This window comes from Rhinatrema bivittatum, chromosome 1, assembly GCF_901001135.1.
Source record: "Rhinatrema bivittatum chromosome 1, aRhiBiv1.1, whole genome shotgun sequence".
Taxonomy (NCBI): domain Eukaryota; kingdom Metazoa; phylum Chordata; class Amphibia; order Gymnophiona; family Rhinatrematidae; genus Rhinatrema; species Rhinatrema bivittatum.
Genome location: NC_042615.1, coordinates 745,575,047 through 745,592,831, shown reverse-complemented (window position 1 = coordinate 745,592,831; position 17,785 = coordinate 745,575,047). Strand labels below are relative to the sequence as shown.

Genomic DNA, 17,785 nt, shown 5'->3' with positions numbered 1-17,785 from the left:
GAGAAGGAACCCATAGATAAAAAGGAGGTGGGAAGAGAAATAAGAATAGCAGGTAGATGCTATTTCTGTTCCTGTGTTAAAAATGTGGGGCTTTTTCTAGCTTCCAATAGTGCTGAGCTTTTTCCACAGCTGTAAGCTGAGAATGCAGGCCTCTTCCATCTGGCTACCATGCTTTCTGAGAATGCAGGCCTCTTCCTTCTGGCTACCATGCTTCATCCTTTTATCAGTGGCCCAAAGGGGGTTGGGAAGGGAGAGAGGGAGATGGAAGGTGGGATAGAGGTAAGTAATAAAGAGCTGGAGAACTGGTGGGGAAGCTGGGAAAAGAGAAAGACAGAAAGATAGAGAAAAGGGAGAAGTCAACATGTGCTACTTAGTGGGATGACACTTCCTTGGACAGGAGGATGTGTTGTCTGTATAAGAACATAAAAAATGCTATGTTGGGTCTGACCAAGTTCCATTGTACCCAACATCCAGTCTATGAGAGCAGCCATTCTGTGTCATAAGTAGCAGCAGATTTCAAAAAGTAGATCTATTTCTTATTGCACTCTAAGGTATAGAAATGGTTTTCTTTAGTCTACCTGACTAATAATGGTGAAGGAGGATAACCAATGGGACAGTGCTGTACCAGGGTACAAATTATATCGCAATGATAGAAAGGAGCATTTTGGTGGTGGAGTGGCGCTTTATGTCCGGGATAGCATAGAGTCCAACAGGATAAAGATCCTGCATGAGACTAAATGCACAATCAAATCTTTATGGGTAGAAATCCCTTGTGTTTTGGGGAAGAGTATAGTGATAGGTGTATACTACCATCCACCTGGCCAAGATGGTAAGATGGACAGTGAAATGCTAAGAGAAATTAGGGAAGCTAACCAAACTGTAGTGCAGTAATAATGGGAGATTTCAGGCCGTAAAGAACAAAAGTGGATTTTTACTTTAGATACTGTAACACCTAAAGGCTTAAATCATGAAGTTGAATGGTACCTTTTTACATGACTTCTTTTCATTTTTTTTCATTATCTGTACGGCAATCAGTCCGCTTGACTGTGATTGGGCGCTTCAGGGTTGTGGGAACCGGTGATTGGTTCCCCTGAGTTTCGTGATCGCCTCACCTGAATTTTCGCACCTAAACTCTACTTGGTTTAAATACCTGTGCTGTACTGAGGGTTAGTGCACTCCCTGCTATGCTGTAAGTTTCTGCATCCAGGTATGTTAACCTGCTCATTCTGTTATATGTCATTACTTTTAGTTCGGCGTTAAGTCCATTTTTGTGTCCTGATCGTTGATATGTTTTGTTTTCAGATTGTTATAAATTTGGTGGTCCCTCCCGATGCAGCCTCCGGCGAAACACGGGACCGTGTCGGGGGACTCTTGTAAAAATATCTTTTGGAATTGAATGGAGTGGAGTTGCCGCAATAAAATTATACAATTCACTTTATATACCCTGAGTTTGGAATTCCTTGATCGGGATTGAACTTTGTTGGTCTGTACTTTTTTTTTCTTTGGATTTTTTTTTTCCTTTGGATATTTCATGAAGTGCAGTGTTTGCTCGTATTCTTTTTGGCTAGATTTCAGTTACCCCAATATTGACTGGGTAAATGTAACATCAGGACATACTAGAGAGATAAAGTTCCTGGATGGAAAAAAATGACAGTTTTATGGAGCAATTGGTTCAGGAACTGATGAGAGAGGGAACAATTTTAGATCTAATTCTCAGTGAACATAGGATTTGGTGAGAGAGATAATGGTGGTGGGGCCCCTTGGCAACAGTGATCATAATATGATCAAATTTGAATTCATGACTGGAAGGGGGACAGTAAGCAAATCCACGGCTCTAGTGCTAAACTTTCAAAAGGGAAACTTTGATAAAATGAGAAAAGTAGAAAAAAACTGAAAGGAGCAGGTACAAATGTAAAAAGTGTCTAAGAGGCATGGACATTGTTAAAAAATACCATCCTAGAAGGACAGCCCAGATGTATTCAACATATTAAGAAAGGTAGAAGTAAGGCAAAATGATTACTGGCATGGTTAAAAGCTGAGGTGAAAGAGGCTATTTTAGCCAAAAGATCCTCATTCAAAAATTGGAAGAAGGATCCAACAAAAGAAAATAGGGTAAAGCATAAGTGTTGGCAAGTTAAATGTAAGACATTGAAAAGACAGGCTAAGAGAGAATTTGAAAAGAAGTTGGCCATAGAGGCAAAAACTCACAATAAAAACTTTTAAATATATCTGAAGCAGAAAGCCTGTGAGGGAGTCAGTTGGACCGTTAGATGATCGAGGGGTTAAAGGGGCACTTAGAGAAGATAAGGCCATCGTGGAAAGATTAAATGATTTCTTTGCTTCGGTGTTTACTGAAGAGGATGTTGGGGAGGTACCCGTAATGGAGAAGGTTTTCATGGGTAATGATTCAGATGGACTGAATCAAATCACGGTGAACCTAGAAGATGTGGTAGGCCTGATTGACAAAATGAAGAGTAGTAAATCACCCGGACCGGATGGTATACACCCCAGAGTTCTGAAGGAACTAAAAAATGAAATTTCAGACCTATTAGTAAAAATTTGTAACCTATCATTAAAATCATCCATTGTACCTGAAGACTGGAGGATAGCAAATGTAACCCCAATATTTAAAAAGGGTTCCAGGGGTGATCCGGGAAACTACAGACCGGTTAGCCTGACTTCAGAGCCAGGAAAAATAGTGGAAAGTGTTCTAAACATCAAAATCGCAGAACATATAGAAAGACATGGTTTAATGGAACAAAGTCAGCATGGCTTTACCCAGGGCAAGTCTTGCCTCACAAATCTGCTTCACTTTTTTGAAGGAGTTAATAAACATGTGGATAAAGGTGAACCGGTAGATATAGTATACTTGGATTTTCAGAAGGCGTTTGACAAAGTTCCTCATGAGAGGCTTCTAGGAAAAGTAAAAAGTCATGGGATAGGTGGCGATGTCCTTTCGTGGATTGCAAACTGGCTAAAAGACAGGAAACAGAGAGTAGGATTGAATGGGCAATTTTCTCAGTGGAAGGGAGTGGACAGTGGAGTGCCTCAGGGATCTGTATTGGGACCCTTACTGTTCAATATATTTATAAATGATCTGGAAAGAAATACGACGAGTGAGATAATCAAATTTGCAGGACACAAAATTGTTCAGAGTAGTTAAATCACAAGCAGATTGTGATAAATTGCAGGAAGACCTTGTGAGACTGGAAAATTGGGCATCCAAATGGCAGATGAAATTTAATGTGGATAAGTGCAAGGTGATGCATATAGGGAAAAATAACCCATGCTATAATTACACAATGTTGGGTTCCATATTAGGTGCTACAACCCAAGAAAGAGATCTAGGTGTCATAGTGGATAACACATTGAAATCGTCGGTGCAGTGTGCTGCGGCAGTCAAAAAAGCAAACAGAATGTTGGGAATTATTAGAAAAGGAATGATGAATAAAACGGAAAATGTCATAATGCCTCTGTATCGCTCCATGGTGAGACCGCACCTTGAATACTGTGTACAATTCTGGTTGCCGCATCTCAAAAAAGATATAATTGCGATGGAGAAGGTACAGAGAAGGGCTACCAAAATGATAAGGGGAATGGAACAACTCCCCTATGAGGAAAGACTAAAGAGGTTAGGACTTTTCAGCTTGGAGAAGAGACGACTGAGGGGGGATATGATAGAGGTGTTTAAAATCATGAGAGGTCTAGAACGGGTAGATGTGAATCGGTTATTTACTCTTTCGGATAGTAGAAAGACTAGGGGGCACTCCATGAAGTTAGCATGGGGCACATTTAAAACTAATCGGAGAAAGTTCTTTTTTACTCAATGCAAAATTAAACTCTGGAATTTGTTGCCAGAGAATGTGGTTCGTGCAGTTAGTATAGCTGTGTTTAAAAAAGGATTGGATAAGTTCTTGGAGGAGAAGTCCATTACCTGCTATTAAGTTCACTTAGAGAATAGCCACTGCCATTAGCAATGGTTACATGGAATAGACTTAGTTTTTGGGTACTTGCCAGGTTCTTATGGCCTGGATTGGCCACTGTTGGAAACAGGATGCTGGGCTTGATGGACCCTTGGTCTGACCCAGTATGGCATTTTCTTATGTTCTTATGTTCTTATGTTCTTAAGGGGTTAAAGGGGCACCTAGAGAAAATAAGGCCATCGCGGAAAGATTAAATTATTTCTTTGTTTAAGTGTTTACTGAAGATGATGTTGGGGAAATACCCATTCCAGAGAAGGTTTTCATGGGTAATGATTCAGATGGACTGAATCAACTCACGGTAAACCTAGAAGATGTGCTAGGCCTGATTGACAAACTGAAGAGTAGTAAATCATAGGGATGTGAATCGTTTTTTAACGATTAAAATTATCGTCCGATAATTTTAATATCGTCTTAAATCGTTATAGAACACAATACAATAGAAATTCTAACGATTTATCGTTAAAAATCGTTAAATCGTGTTAGTGCGCACTAACAGGAGTTAGTGCGCACTAACTGAAAATGATACAAATTGACACTTTCCAGGTCAGTAAAGGTCAGTTAAGAATGAATATGTGTTCCTATTGGCTGGCTGCCCTCTTATCTATTGATGTTAACCAGGTTCCCACTGAGGTAATGGTTGGGGGGATGGGAAAAGGAAATGGAAACTCAGGAACACTAACAGAAAATGATACAAATTATTGACACTTTCCAGGTCAGTAAAGGTCAGTTAGGAATGAATATGTATTCCTATTGGCTGGCTGCCCTCTTATCTATTGATGTTACCAAGGTTCCAACTGAGGTGATGGTTGGGGGATGGGAAATGGAAACTGTTGGTAGTTGACAAAAAAAGTAATGTGATCAGTCAATATGACTAGAACCTGTGCCCTATTCCTGATACCAGGGGTGTTGTGATCTTCCTGCACTCAGTGCCCTATCCCTGATACCAGTCTGAGACAGCTCCCTCCCTGCATTACTAGTGAGAGGCTGGCTTCACAGACAGGGGGGAGCTGCCTGACCCTCACTCCTGACTTCCCCCATGTCCCAGCCAGTGAATGGTGTGTGGGTGAAGGGGGGGGGGGGGGGGCGGAGGATGGTGAAGTCTGAGACAGCTCCCTCCCTGCATTATTAGTGAGAGGCTGGCTTCACAGACAGGGGGGAGCTGCCTGACCCTCAGTCCTCCGGGGTATTGTGATCTTCCTGCACACAGTGCCCTATCCCTGATACCAGGGGTGTTGTGATCTTCCTGCATGCAGTGCCCTATCCCTATTAATACCAGGAGTGTTGTGATCTTCCTGCACGCAGTGCCTTATCCCTAATACCAGGGGTGTTGTGATCTTCCTGCATGCAGTGCCCTATCCCTGATACCGGGATGTGTGCAAGAAGATCACAACACCCCCGGTATCAGGAATAGGGCACTGTGTGCAGGAAGATCACAACACCCCCGGTATCAGGAATAGGGCACTGTGTGCAGGAAGATCACAACACCCCTGGTGCCAGGGTTAGGGCACTGTGTGCAGGAAGATCACAACACTCCTGGTATTAATAGGGATAGGGCACTGTGTGCAGGAAGATCACAACACTCCTGGTATTAATAGGGATAGGGCACTGTGTACATGAAGATCACAACACCCCTGGTGCCAGGGTTAGGGCACTGTGTGCAAGAAGATCACAACACTCCTGGTATTAATAGGGATAGGGCACTGTGTGCAGGAAGATCACAACACCCCTGGTGTCAGGGTTAGGGCACTGTGTGCAGGAAGATCACAACACTCCTGGTATTAATAGGGATAGGGCACTGTGTGCAGGAAGATCACAACACCCCTGGTGCCAGGGTTAGGGCACTGTGTGCAGGAAGATCACAACACTCCTGGTATTAATAGGGATAGGGCACTGTGTACATGAAGATCACAACACCCCTGGTGCCAGGGTTAGGGCACTGTGTGCAAGAAGATCACAACACTCCTGGTATTAATAGGGATAGGGCACTGTGTGCAGGAAGATCACAACACCCCTGGTGTCAGGGTTAGGGCACTGTGTGCAGGAAGATCACAACACTCCTGGTATTAATAGGGATAGGGCACTGTGTACATGAAGATCACAACACCCCTGGTGCCAGGGTTAGGGCACTGTGTGCAGGAAGATCACAACACTCCTGGTATTAATAGGGATAGGGCACTGTGTGCAGGAAGATCACAACACCCCTGGTATCAGGGTTAGGGCACAAGTTCTAGTCACATTGACTGATCACATTACTTGTTTTGTCAAGCTACCAACTGTTTCCATTTCCCATCCCCCATATACTGTCAGTGGGAACCTTGGTAACATGAATAAATAAGAGGGCAGCCAATAGGAATACATATTCATTCCTAAACTGACCTTAACTGACCTGAAAAGTGTCAAATTGTATCATTTTCAGTTAGTGCGCACTAACTCCCAGTTAGTGCGCACTAATCGGAAAAAACGATTTTTAACGATTTTTTAACTAAAAAATCATGCCTAACACGATTTTCTTGCCCTGCCACACGATTTCTATCGTTAAGACGATATGGAACACGATTCACATCCCTAGTAAATCACCTGGGCTGGATGGTATACACCCCAGAGTTCTGAAGGAACTAAAAAATGAAATTTCAGACCTGTTAATAAAATTTTTTAACCTATCATTAAAATCATCCATTGTACCTGAAGACTGAAGGGTGGCTAATGTAACCCTAATATTTAAAAAGGGCTCCAGGGGTTATCTGGAAAACTACAGACCAGTTAGCCTGACTTCAGTGCCAGGAAAACTAGTGGAAAGTGTTCGAAAGATCAGAATCACAGAACATATAGAAAGATATGGTTTAATGGAACAAAGTCAGCATGGCTTTACCAAAAGCAAGTCTTGCCTCACAAAACTGCTTCACTTTTTTGAAGAAGTTAATAAACATGTAGATAACGGTGAACCTGTAGATGTAGTGTATTTGAATTTTCAGAAGACATTTGACAAGTTCCTCATGAGAGACTTTTAGGAAAAGTAAAAAATCATGGGATACGTGACAATGTCCTTTCGTGGATTACAAACTGGTTAAAAGACAGGAAACAGAGAGTAGGATTAAATGGACAATTTTCTCCGTGGAGGGGGGTGGGCAGTGGAGTGCCTCAGGGATCTGTACTGGGACCCATGCTTTTCAATATATTTATAAATAATCTGGAAAGGAATATGACAAGTGAGGTAATAAAATTTGCAGATGATACAAAATTGTTCAGAGAAGTTAAATCACAAGCAGATTGTGATAAATTGCAGGAAGACCTTGTGAGACTGGAAAATTGGGTATCCAATAGGCAGATGAAATTTAATGTGGATAAGTGCAAGGTGATGCATATAGGAAAAAATAACCCATGCTATAGTTACACAATGTTAGATTCCATATTAGGAGCTACCACCCAGGAAATAAATCTTGGCATCATAGTGGATAATACATTGAATTTGTCATCTCAGTGAGCTGCGGCAGTCAAAAAAGAAACAGAATGTTAGGAATTATTAGGAAGGGAATGGTTAATAAAACAGAAAATGTCATATTGCCTCTGTATTGCTCCATGGTGAGACCACACCTTGAATAATGTGTACAATTCTGGTTACCACATCTTAAAAAAGATCTAGTTGTGATGGAGAAGGTACAGAGAAGGGTGACCAAAATGATAAAGGGGATGGAACAGCTCCCCTATGAGGAAACTAATCAGGTTAGGACTGTTCAGCTTGGAGAAGAGATGGCTGAGGGGGGATATGATAGAGGTGTTTAAAATCATGGGAGGTCTAGAATGGGTAAATGTGAATCGGTTATTTACTCTTCTAGATAATAGAAGGACTAGAGGGCACTCCATGAAGTTAGCATGTAGCACATTTAAAAATAATAGGAGAAAGTTCTTTTTCACTCAACGCACAATTAAACTCTGGAATTTGTTGCAAAGGGATGTGGTTAGTGCCGTTAGTGTAGCTGGGTTTAAAAAAGGTTTGGATAAGTTCTTGGAGGAAAAGTCCATTACCTGCTATTAATCTAGTTGACTTAGCCACTGCTATTACTAGCATCAGTTGCATGGGATAGACTTAGTTTTTGGGTACATGCCAGGTACGTATAGCCTGGATTGTCCATTGTTGGAAACAGGATGCTGGGCTTGATGGACCTTTGATCTGACCCAGTATGGCAATTTCTTATGTTCCTATGTTCTTATAGACTTTTCCTACAGGAAGGAACTTGTCCAAACCTTTTTTAAACCCTGTTATGCTAGTAACCTTGACCAAGTCCTTTGGCAACAGATCCCACAGCTTGATTGTGTGTTGAGTGAAAAATACTTTCTACAATTCATTCTAAATCGTCTGATTGATGGAGTATTCCCTTCTTTGATATTTATTTCAAAGGGTACATAACCATCCTTTAGTTACCATTCCACCCCACTCATAATTTTATAAACTTCTGTCATGTCCCCTCTCAGCTGTCTCTTCTCCAAGCTGAAGAGCCCCAATCTGTTTAGCCTTTCATGATAGGGAAACCATTCCATTCCCTTTATCATTTTGTTGCCCTTCTCTGCACCTTTTCTAGTTCTGCTATGTCTTTTTTGAGATGGCATGATCAGAAATGCAAACGCTCAAGATGCAGTCATATCATGGATCAATACAGAGACAATATGACATTTTCTGTTTTATTTTCCATTCCTTTTCAGACCATTCTTATCATTCTATTTTTGATAGCCACAGCACATTAAGCTGAGGATTTCAATGTACTGTCTACAAGGTCCTTTCCCTGGGTGGTGACTCCTAATTCATATTCCAGCATTGAGAACCTTTAGTTGGGATTATTTTTCATATCAAATTTTATCTTCCATTCAGATGCTTAATCTCCCAATTACTCAAGGTCCTTTAGCATTTCCTTACAATCCACTGCTGTTTTTACAAATTGTACAATTTAATGTCATCTGCAAATTTAATCACCTTGCTTATTATTCCCTTTTCCAGATCATTTATTTAAATGTTAAACAGCACAGGTCCCAGTACAGATCCCTGTGGTACCCCACTAATAACTTTTCTTCATTTGGAAAACTGGCCATTTAGTTCTACCTTCAGTTTCCTGTCTTTTAGCCAATTATCAAGGTAATGACTCTCCTCTAGTCCTACTAAACTTCTTTGCCACCTTTGACACTGTTGATCATCAGTTCCTGAAACACTTAAGTGACATTGATTTTGAAAACACTGCCCTCAAATGATTTTAATTCTTCCAGGATAATAGGACACATAATTCTTGACCAAAGACTTTTCTTGTGGCATATCTTAGGGGTAAATGCTTTTCCCGATCCTTTTCAATATTTATATTCATCCAATCTGTCACCTCATCCAGTCCTTCAACAAGGAATGCCAACTTTTTGCTGATAACGTCCAATTCTGCATGAAAATAGGTTCAGATCACACCTCATCCATCATCAGTCCCAATCACTGTCTCACAGCAATAGCTGCAGAATCAAACTTAAAATCTTATCTGTGACATTTAAATGTTTACTGAAAAGCCTTCCCTGATTTGCTAATTCCTGATAAACTTGCATGAGCGCTGCATTTTTATCAGATGGACTTGCTTGAAATCCCTCCTCCAACAAAAATTCTACTTGAGGACATTCCGCCTACTTCTTTTAGCTACATGACTCCTTGGTGATGGAACTCTATTGCTACAGAGTTAAGGAAAGAACATGGCTATTCAATCAAGCAATCCAGTAAATGGCTGGATTGGATCACTGCAACATCTAGTTTTAAGTTTAGTTTAGATGCTAAATATTCAAAATGTGGTGTTTTGACTCATTGACATTTAAATCTTAATTTTATAATCAGGTTTATTTATTATTTTAGTTATAAATTGATAGTTTCTATTACAATATTTATATTGCTATTGATTTTATATTTGCCTACTGTAATTTATAGGCTTGATTTGCCAATTACATTATTATTTACCACTTAGATGTAACAAAGAATTGTGTTATATTAAAGAAAACAACTAATTTTTGGAGGGACTTCTTTGGGTAAAATAGTGCTTTGCCAACATAAATAACCTTTAGGAAATTACTTGACTGATATGTACATGTATATATAGGGAGAAGGGATGGAGTTTCTGCTGGGTTGGGACTTATGTGCATACTCTTTGATTTAAAAAAATATGCATATAAATTCTCTTGGCAAAACTATGTGCACCAATTAACAGGTTTACTTGTGTATGAGTAGTTTTGCTAGGATAATCTTTACACAAAAATATAAACATATTTTTGCATTGAGAATGAGGATAAAGTCTGTAGGTAAAATGTACTACCCACAGACTTCACACTGGCTGAAAATTGTCCCCCTAAAAAACAAATATTGAAATGTGCTTTATGGTTCATGTCTTGTCTCTGGGCTGAATGGACAGAACTGTCTCTGCCAGACTGAGATTCTTGTAATGATGGTGATTATGTTGGTTCTGGCAGTGGATTGGCCTATGAGGAATCATCTGCTATAAGCACAAAACTGGTTCTACTGTTAGAAGCAGCTGTGGATACTTTGAATGCAATTTGGCTTATTTTTTAATCTATAGCCTTTCCCAGAAAGTGGTATTTGCTTTTTCAAGCTGTTACTATTCATTTTTCTTTTCAATTGTTAGCTTATTTCTTCATGGAATTGGTAGCAGATGCAAGGAATGGTCTCCCAGGGAGTATCGGAGGCAGAAACCATGCCAGAATTTAGACAAAGGCATGGGATACGAACAGAGGATCTTTAGCTATGAAGTAGTGAAGGAGTAAACCAAGATCAACTCTGACCTAAAGCAATGCAACTGTGAAAATGTAATGGCAGGATTTGTAAACTTCTTTCTAGCCACAGGATAAAATGAGAAGACAGCTAAAATGTAGCCAGCTACCCTGAGGAGGATAAGGGGTATCGAAGGCTATCTTGTTTATAGGCACAATTTGAATCATACAGAGGAACATTGAAACTAGAACAAAGGGGAAAGCCGACAGTAACTCAGCAGCGCATGGTTAAGAGAGACGTATCTTCAAAGGATACTGATGCATTAGAAATAGGGCATCCCGACAGTGAGGTTCCAATAATAAGAAAAGTAGTCCAAGTGCCTGTAACGAAAAACTCACCTGAGCTCAAAAAACTGTATCCCAATTAAAAAGCAGAATGAAAATACAAACAAAAAACAAATTTTGAAATGTTTGTATGCTAATGCCAGAAGTCTAAGAGTAGTTAAATCACAAGCAGATTGTGATAAATTGCAGGAGACTGTGAGACTGGAAAATTGGGCATCGAAATGGCAGATGAAATTTAATGTGGATAAGTGCAAGGTGATGCATATAGGTAAAAATAATCCATGCTATAATTACACAATGTTGGGATCCATATCAGGTGCTACAACCCAAGAAAGAGATCTAGGTGTCATAGTGGATAACACATTGAAATCGTCGGTGCAGTGTGCTGCGGCAGTCAAAAAAGCAAACAGAATGTTGGGAATTATTAGAAAAGGAATGGTGAATAAAACAGAAAATGTCATAATGCCTCTGTATCGCTCCATGGTGAGACCGCACCTTGAATACTGTGTACAATTCTGGTCGCCGCATCTCAAAAAAGATATAATTGCTATGGAGAAGGTAAAGAGAAGGGCTACCAAAATGATAAGGGGAATGGAACAACTCCCCTATGAGGAAAGACTAAAGAGGTTAGGACTTTTCAGCTTGGAGAAGAGACGACTGAGGGGGGATATGATAGAGGTGTTTAAAATCATGAGAGGTCTAGAACGGGTAGATGTGAATCGGTTATTTACTCTTTCGGATAGTAGAAAGACTAGGGGGCACTCCATGAAGTTAGCATGGGGCACATTTAAAACTAATCGGAGAAAGTTCTTTTTTACTCAACGCACAATTAAAGTCTGGAATTTGTTGCCAGAGAATGTGGTTAGTGCAGTTAGTATAGCTGTGTTTAAAAAAGAATTGGATAAGTTCTTGGAGGAGAAGTCCATTACCTGCTATTAAGTTCACTGAGAATAGCCACTGCCATTAGTAATGGTTACATGAAATAGACTTAGTTTTTGGGTACTTGCCAGGTTCTTATGGCCTGGATTGGCCACTGTTGGAAACAGGATGCTGGGCTTGATGGACCCTTGGTCTGACCCAGTATGGCATTTTCTTATGTTCTTATGTTCTTAAGTAAGATGGGAGAATTAGAATGTATAGCAGTGAATGATGACATAGACTTAATTGGCATCTCAGAGGCATGGTGGAAAGAGGATAACCAATGGGACAGTGCTATACCGGGGTACAAATTATGTCGCAATGACAGAGAGGAGCACCCGGGAGGCAGTGTGGCGATTTATGTCCGGGATGGCATAGAGTCCAACAGGATAAACATCCTGCATGAGACTAAATGCAAAATTGAATCTTTATGGGTAGAAATCCCTTGTGTGTCGGGGAAGACTATAGTAATAGGAGTATACTATCGTCCACCTGGTCAAGATGGTGAGACGGACAGTAAAATGCTAAGAGAAATTAGAGAAGCTAACCAAATTGGTAGTGCGGTAATAATGGGAGACTTCAATTACCCCAATATTGACTGGGTAAATGTATCATCGGGACACGCTAGAGAGATAAAGTTCCTGGATGGAATAAATGATAGCTTTATGGAGCAATTGGTTCAGTAACCAACGAGAGAGAGAGCAATTTTAGATCTAATTCTCAGTGGAGCACAGGATTTGGTGAGAGAGGTAACGGTGGTTGGGCCGCTTGGCAATAGTGATCATAATATGATCACATTTGAATTAATGACTGGAAGAGGAACAGTATGCAAATCCACGGCTCGTGCTAAACTTTCAAAAGGTAAACTTTGATAAAATGAGAAAAATTGTTAGAAAAAAACTGAAAGGAACAGCTACAAAAGTAAAAAGTGTGAAAGAGGAGTGGTCATTGTTAAAAAATACCATTCTAGAAGGACAGTCCAGATGTATTCCACATATTAAGAAAGGTGGAAAGAAGGCAAAACGATTACTGGCATGGTTAAAAGGGGAGGTGAAAGAAGGTATTTTAGCCAAAAGATCTTCATTCAAAAATTGGAAGAAGGATCTAAAAGAAGAAAATAGGATAATGCATAAACGTTGGCAAGTTAAATGTAAGACATTGATAAGACAGGCTAAGAGAGAATTTGAAAAGAAGTTGGCCATAGAGGCAAAAACTCACAGTAAAAAATGTTTTTAAATATATCCAAAGCTGAAAGCCTGTGAGGGAGTCAGTTGGACCGTTAGGTGATCGAGAGGTTAAAAGGGCACTTAGAGAGGATAAGGCCATCGCGGAAAGATTAAATGATTTCTTTGCTTCGGTGTTTACTGAAGAGGATGTTGGGGAGGTACCCATACTGGAGAAGGTTTTCATGGATAATGATTCAGAGGGTCTGAATCAAATCACGATGAACCTAGAAGATGTGGTAGACCTGATTGACAAACTGAAGAGTGGTAAATCACCTGGACCGGATGGTATACACCCCAGAGTTCTGAAGGAACTAAAAAATGAAATTTCATACTTCTTAGTAAAAATTTGTAACCTATCGTTAAAATCATCCATTGTACCTGAAGACTGGAGGTTAGCAAATGTAAACCCAATATTTTAAAAGGGCTCCAGGGGTAATCCGGGAAACTACAGACCGGTTAGCCTGACTTCAGTGCCAGGAAAAATAGTGGAAAGTGTTCTAAACATCAAAAATCACAGAACATATAGAAAGACATGGTTTAATGGAACAAAGTCAGCATGGCTTTACCCAAGGCAAGTCTTGCCTCACAAATCTGCTTCACTTTTTTGAAGGAGTTAATAAACATGCGGATAAAGGTGAACCAGTAGATATAGTATACTTGGATGTTCAGAAGGCATTTGACAAAGTTCCTCATGAGAGGCTTCTAGGAAAAGTAAAAAGTCATGTGACAGGTGACGATGTCCTTTCGTGGATTGCAAACTGGCTAAAAGACAGGAAACAGAGAGTAGGATTAAATGGACAATTTTCTCAGTGGAAGGGAGTGGGCAGTAGAGTGCCTCAGGGATCTGTATTGGGACCCTTACTTTTCAATATTTTTATAAATGATCTGGAAAGAAATACGATGAGTGAGATAATCAAATTTGCAGATGATATAAAATTGTTCAGAGTAGTTAAATCACAAGCTGATTGTGATAAATTGCGGGAAGACCTTGTGAGACTGGAAAATTGGACATCAAAATGGCAGATGAAATTTAATGTGGATAAGTGCAAGGTGATGCATATAGGGGAAAAATAACCCATGCTATAGTTACACAATGTTAGATTCCATATTAGGTGCTACAACCCAAGAAAGAGATCTAGGCGTCATAGTGGATAACACATTGAAATCATCGGTTCAGTGTGCTACGGCAGTCAAAAAAGCAAACAGAATTTTTTGAATTATTAGAAAGGGAATGGTGAATAAAATGGAAAATGTCATAATGCCTCTGTATCGCTCCATGGTGAGACCGCACCTTGAATACTGTGTACAATTCTGGTCGGAGCATCTCAAAAAAGATATAATTGTAATGGAGAAGGTACAGAGAAGGGCTACCAAAATGATAAGGGGAATGGAACAGCTCCCATATGAGGAAAGACTAAAGAGGTTAGGACTTTTCAGCTTGGAGAAGAGACTGCCGAGGAGGGATATGATAGAGGTGTTTAAAATCATGAGAGGTCTAGAACGGGTAGATGTGAATCGGTTATTTACTCTTTCGGAAAATAGAAAGATTAGGGGGCACTCCATGAAGTTAGCATGTGGCACATTTAAAAATTAATCGGAGAATGTTCTTTTTTACTCACCACACAATTAAACTCTGGAATTTGTTGCCAGAGGATATGGTTAGTGCAGTTAGTATAGCTGTGTTTAAAAAAGGATTGGATAAGTTCTTGGAGGAGAAGTCCATTTCCTGCTATTAATTAAGTTGACTTAGAAAATAGCCACTGCTATTACTAGCAACGGTAACATGGAATAGACTTAGTTTTTGGGTACTTGCCAGGTTCTTATGGCCTGGATTGGACACTGTTGGAAACAGGATGCTGGGCTTGATGGACCCTTGGTCTGACCCAGTATGGCATGTTCTTATGTTCTTATGGATGTTAAGAACATAAGAACATGCCATACTGGGTCAGACCAAGGGTCCATCAAGCCCAGCATCCTGTTTCCAACAGAGACCAAAAACCAGGCCACAAGAACCTGGCAATTACCCAAACACTAAGAAGAACCCATGCTACTGATACAATTAATAGCAGTGGCTATTCCCTAAGCTATCCTTGTCCCATGATGCATTGGAAGCCTATTTCAAGCCTACTAAAAATGTGACACATAAAGCAAACATATTTGGCTGCTGTAATCAAGGAGAGGATGGATCGATTGACACATTTATTACATGTTTGAGGGAGAAAGCAGTGAAATGTGAGAATGGCTCATGGAATGATAAACTGTTTCAGAATAAACTAGTCTTTGCCAATGAGTGCATATGTCCCCAGCTTCTAAGAGGTCAGGACTTACATTTGATTACAGCTGTTAAACTAGGAAAAGGAATACCCTAGTGGTTAGAGCAGTGGGCTATAAACCAGGAGGAGGTTGAAGGTTCAAGTCCCAATAGCCTAGTGATTAGTGAACCAGGAGGTGAAGGTGCACCTCCTTTAGTATATAAAGAAGAATAATTAAATATTTAGGGGGTTTTATTTTTTTTAATTTTCCCAGGAATTTATCAGGGTTTATTATGACAAGAACAAAAACAGGAGAAAATCAGTGGAAAAATGTGACTCATTATTTTTCTGTGTAAATATCAGAGTTTATTACGGTAGACAGAAGCCAGGAGAATAAGCGAATATCAAGCATATTTTCCCACTCACACAGTCAGCAGCATCCCTACCTCTATACCCATCCCCAGTCTAGCATGTCCGTTTCCCCACACCTACAATGAGAATCTCCCTGTTTCTCCCTTCCCCCATCGCAACAGCATTCACCCTTACTAGTGGTGGCTCCGGGTATCTCCTCTCTCCTTCAGCAGCCGCTTGGTGAGGCTCCTGTGCTCTCCAGCTCTGCACTTCTTTTTTGTGGATACAAGGCGCCTGCTGGTAAGTACTTAGGGTTGGCAACTGGCTCCAGATTTTCAGGACAGGTTGATCCAGTCCTGCTTTTACTCTACTGCATGCAGGTACTTAGTCTTGTTTGTCTTAGAAAATGCAATAGGGAAATCAGAATAAGTCCCAGCATGTGATGGGGTAAAACCAGGTGTGAATTAACATGTCCTGAAAATTTGGAGCCAGTTGGCTACCCTAGAAGTGCTTCAGATGGGCATGGCCCACTTCAAATGCTGTATTGGTGGTACCAAGCAAAAGGCACTTTGGCTGCTTGATGGGAGGGAGAGGAGGGACTTGAAAAAGCACATCAGCGGCACCGAAGAGCAAGAGCTTTCTCTGGTGGGGGGGCAGGACTTGAAGCTGCAGGTGTTTTGGTCCACACTGGCTTCCAGCAGTGTCCGGAGACCTTGAGATCCTGCATCTGCAGTTCGGGAGCTGCTCTTTAATCAGCCTAAAATTAGGGTGAAAATTGATATAAACCAATTGTCAATTTTGGAAAAATATGGGAATTTATGGGTGGAAATCGGTTTAAACTAAAAATGAAGGACCCTAAATAGAATGCGCTGTAGAACTCACTGACTTGGAAATGAGAGCAGGACTAGCAGGCTAACAATGTCAGTGCAACAGATAAGCATCAGTGAATGGCTACCTCAATAAGCAACAGCAAGATAACCAATCTGCATCCAAATCTGCAGCATCTAGATATTTTGACAATGTACATGTACATAAGCGAGCAAGAGAGAACAATGTCCATCATATGGAAAACATTTAGGTTATACAGTAGCCCAAATCATTTAGTGAGAGTAAAAAGTGAAACACAGCGAGTAAGACGTATAGATTGAAGGAGATGTCAGAATCTGATGATGCAGATTTCCTCAGCACTGATGTGAATTTTTCAAAATAACCTCGAGCCTTTCTTCTCTTAAGGTGCTGGCCAGGAGTTTCTGACTCCAGATCCGGCCCGCCATGCCTCGCAAAATTGAAAAGATTAAAGACTTTCTGCTGACGGCCAGGAGAAAAGATGCAAAAGTCTGTTAAAATCAAGAAAAACAAGGACAATGTGAAATTCAAGGTGTGTTGCAGCAAATACCTGTACACCCTGGTCATCACAGACAAGGAAAAGCTGAGAAACTCAAACAGTCCCTACCTCCAGGTTTGGCTTTCAAGGAGCTGAAGTGAACTTGCTGTGTACAGAATTTCACTGTTGTATTATAATAAAAACATGGGAAAAAACTGACAAAAAAAAAAAAGAATCCTCAAGCACTATGCAAATAACAGTACACAAATGGTTTGTGAATCTCAGATTAAATAATAAACTACAATCCTGCCATCTAGACTCGGAGGCAACATGTAATGTCATGGGTCTGAAAGTCAAGATGAGGTTGACAACGAGGGCATAACTGCAACCAAGCAGCACCAAATTGAAACCATATTCAGGAGAGTCATGATATCCTTGGGACGCAATTCAGCATATGTAAATGCACTCATGCGCATGAGTTTGACATAGTGAAAACCAATCGGAATCCGCTGCTGTCTGATTCAACATGTGAGCACCTTGGCCTGATCCAGTTCATCAAGGCAGGCAACACTGAAAGAAGTAACAAGGTGTATCAGGGAAATCAATGCCCTAGATGTCCAGACCCTGGCAGTGGAGAACATGGACTGTAAA

General features: G+C 40.5%; 1 pseudogene; it reads left to right on the top strand.

Moving 5' to 3' along the window:
• The first annotated feature begins 17,046 nt into the window (after window positions 1–17,046).
• Window positions 17,047–17,366, top strand: LOC115082184 (annotated as a pseudogene).
• Window positions 17,367–17,785: the final 419 nt, after the last annotated feature.